The sequence below is a fragment of the Perca flavescens genome, chromosome 14 (genome assembly GCF_004354835.1).
Source record: "Perca flavescens isolate YP-PL-M2 chromosome 14, PFLA_1.0, whole genome shotgun sequence".
Classification (NCBI taxonomy): domain Eukaryota; kingdom Metazoa; phylum Chordata; class Actinopteri; order Perciformes; family Percidae; genus Perca; species Perca flavescens.
In genome coordinates, this window is record NC_041344.1 from 2,727,225 (window position 1) to 2,731,202 (window position 3,978).

The 3,978-nt window shown below is 36.3% G+C and overlaps 1 long non-coding RNA gene across 1 annotated transcript; it reads left to right on the top strand.

The window, feature by feature from the left end:
- Positions 1-381: 381 nt before the first annotated feature.
- Positions 382-3,659, top strand: LOC114567674 (uncharacterized). The gene is made up of 3 exons (XR_003694209.1): positions 382-702; positions 815-893; positions 3,549-3,659. It is a non-coding gene; the product is annotated as an uncharacterized LOC114567674 (long non-coding RNA).
- Positions 3,660-3,978: the final 319 nt, after the last annotated feature.

Consider the following 3,978-nt stretch of genomic DNA (forward strand, 5'->3'; position numbering starts at 1 on the left):
CACAAATTATGAATTATTTTGACTAACATTTGAAACCAGAGGATGTGCATTGGATCACAGACTGGTATATGTCAACGTTTAGTCAGGAAACTGTTTTGAAACCATTTTAATTTATTTTCAAATGCTATAAAGTTGAATAAAAACCCTACAATTCAATGAGTAATGATACATCTTTAATTTTACTTGCAAAAAGCATTGTATGGAACTATCCTTGTTATTTTTGAGGCAATTTGGTTTTAAGTAACTTATATTTCTGATACAGAAACTTTGAAAACGGGTCAAATTTAACCGGAGGACAACAGGAGGTTAAGAGGAAGTTACAATAAACCATAGAGCTTTTATTGTGAAAAGCGGAAGTGGATAAAGTGTTGTATAGCCTGTGTTGTGGTTGAATAAAGTGAGACGTGCAGTGCCGTCTCTGTTCCGACATTGGACGCCCGTGTTTCTTTATTTTATAGTCAAACCTGAGTCTAGGCAACAGAAGAAACCCTCGGTTACATTAGTAAACAAACATCTGACCGGAAGTTGTTGGTACGACCCGTAATAGCGTCCGTCCCCGGAACTAACGTTAACCGTTTGTGTGTCACATCGTGGTGAGGACGGCGGTGTGAAAGGCGTCAGTGTTTAGTTTCTTAAGAAGAGAGAAAGGTCCCAAACTGCTGGATGTGGTTTTAAAAGCTGAAACGAAGCTACACAGAGCAGGTTGGTTTTCTTTTTTAATGTCGCAGGGAGTCGGTGCTAAAGCTAAGGTTAGCCGCTAGCAGCTAGCTCCTGCTAAGCTAACGTGTTGTTGTTGTTGTATTTCCTGAAACAGGTCGGGGAGAAGAGGAGCAGAGCCGCGAGGAACTTTAACATGAAGTCTGAGAGGAAGCTGTCAGCGGACCAGGGGACAGGTGGGACACGTTTACATCTCAAATATATATATAGAAATATATACAAGCTATGTGTGTATACATGGATATATAAGCTATGTGTGTATACATGGATATAGAAGCTATGTGTGTATACATGGATATATAAGCTATGTGTGTATACATGGATATAGAAGCTATGTGTGTATGGATATAGAAGCTATGTGTGTATACATGGTGTGTATACATGTATATAGAAGCTATGTGTGTATACATGGATATAAAAGCTATGTGTGTATACATGTATATAGAAGCTATGTGTGTATACATGGATATAAAAGCTATGTGTGTATACATGTATATAGAAGCTATGTGTGTATACATGGATATAGAAGCTATGTGTGTATACATGTATATAGAAGCTATGTGTGTATACATGGTGTGTATACATGTATATAGAAGCTATGTGTGTATACATGGATATATAAGCTATGTGTGTATATGGATGTATATAGAAGCTATGTGTGTATACATGTATATAGAAGCTATGTGTGTATACATGGATATAGAAGCTATGTGTATACATGGATATAGAAGCTATGTCTGTATACATGGATATAGAAGCTATGTGTGTATACATGTATATAGAAGCTATGTGTGTATACATGGATATAGAAGCTATGTGTGTATACATGTATATAGAAGCTAAGTGTGTATACATGTATATAGAAGCTATGTGTGTATACATGGATATAGAAGCTATATGTGTATACATGGATATAGAAGATACATGTATATAGAAGCTATGTGTGTGTATACATGGATATAGAAGCTATGTGTGTGTACATGGATATAGAAGCTATGTGTGTGTATACATGTATATAGAAGCTATGTGTGTATACATGGATATAGAAGCTATGTGTGTATACATGGATATAGAAGCTAAGTGTGTATACATGGATATAGAAGCTATGTGTGTATACATGGATATAGAAGCTATGTGTGTATACATGGATATAGAAGCTATGTGTGTATACATGGATATAGAAGCTATGTGTGTATACATGTATATAGAAGCTATGTGTGTATACATGGTGTGTATACATGGATATAGAAGCTATGTGTGTATACATGGATATAGAAGCTATGTGTGTATACATGTATATAGAAGCTATGTGTGTATACATGTATATAGAAGCTATGTGTGTATACATGTGTATACATGGATATAGAAGCTATGTGTGTATACATGGATATAGAAGCTATGTGTGTGTATACATGGATATAGAAGCTATGTGTGTATACATGGATATAGAAGCTATGTGTGTATACATGGATATAGAAGCTATGTGTGTATACATGGTTTTTATACATGTATATAGAAGCTATGTGTGTATACATGGTGTGTATACATGGTATAGAAGCTATGTGTGTATACATGGTGTGTATACATGGATATAGAAGCTATGTGTGTACATGGTGTGTATACATGGATATATGGATATAGAAGCATGTGTGTGTGTATACATGGATATAGAAGCTATGTGTGTATACATGGTTATATAGAAGCTATACATGTATATAGAAGCTATGTGTGTATACATGGTATAGAAGCTGTGTGTATACATGGATATAGAAGCTATGTGTATACATGTATACATGTGTGTATACATGGATATAGAAGCTATGTGTGTATACATGGATATAGAAGCTATGTGTGTGTATACATGGATATAAAAGCTATGTGTGTATACATGTATATAGAAGCTATGTGTGTATACATGGTGTGTATACATGGATATAGAAGCTATGTGTGTATACATGGTGTGTATACATGGATATAGAAGCTATGTGTGTATACATGGATATAGAAGCTATGTGTGTATACATGGATATAGTATACATGTATATAGAATAGAAGCTATGTGTGTATACATGTATATAGAAGCTATGTGTGTATACATGGTGTGTATACATGGATATAGAAGCTATGTGTGTATACATGGATATAGAAGCTATGTGTGTGTATACATGGATATAGAAGCTTTGTGTGTATACATGTATATAGAAGCTATGTGTGTATACATGGTGTGTATACATGGATATAGAAGCTATGTGTGTGTATACATGGATATAGAAGCTTTGTGTGTATACATGTATATAGAAGCTATGTGGTGTGTATACATGTATATAGAAGCTATGTGTGTATACATGGATATAGAAGCTATGTGTGTATACATGGTGTGTATACATGGATATAGAAGCTATGTGTGTATACATGGTGTGTATACATGTATAAAGAAGCTATGTGTGTATACATGGATATAGAAGCTATGTGTGTATACATGGATATAGAAGCTATGTGTGTATACATGGTGTGTATACATGGATATAGAAGCTATGTGTGTATACATGGTGTGTATACATGTATATAGAAGCTATGTGTGTATACATGGATATAGAAGCTATGTGTGTATACATGGATATAGAAGCTATGTGTGTATACATGTATATAGAAGCTATGTGTGTATACATGGATATAGAAGCTATGTGTGTATACATGTATATAGATTAAAATTCAGTCACACTCTCGAATTTTGGTCGCAATTGTTGCTGAATAATTTTCAGTGTTGGATTTTGCCACGTTTAATGGAATTGTAGATGTTAAAGTGTACAAATATTCACACTGTGTTTCAGCTTTACCTCCAGACGTTCTTAAAGTGATTGTTGGTGAAGAGGAGCAGCAGGAGTGTAGCTCCAGTGTGGACCAGCAGGAGTGTAGCTCCAGTGTGGACCAGCAGGAGCCAGAGCCCCCACATTAAAGAGGAACAGGAGGACCTGTGGAGCAGTCAGGAGGGAGAGCAGCTTCAAGGGCTGGAGGAGGCTGATATCACCAAGTTCCCATTCACTCCTGTCCCTGTGAAGAGTGAAGATGATGAAGAGGAAGCTCAGTCCTCACAGCTTCATCAGAGACAAACTCAACACATGGAAACAGAAGCTGATGGAGAGGACTGTGGAGGACCAGAACCAGCCAGGAACTCACATCCACTTTTACAACCAGAGACTGAAGACCAGACTGGAGACTCTTCTGAACCTGAGACTGATAACAGTGCTGATTGGAAGGAGA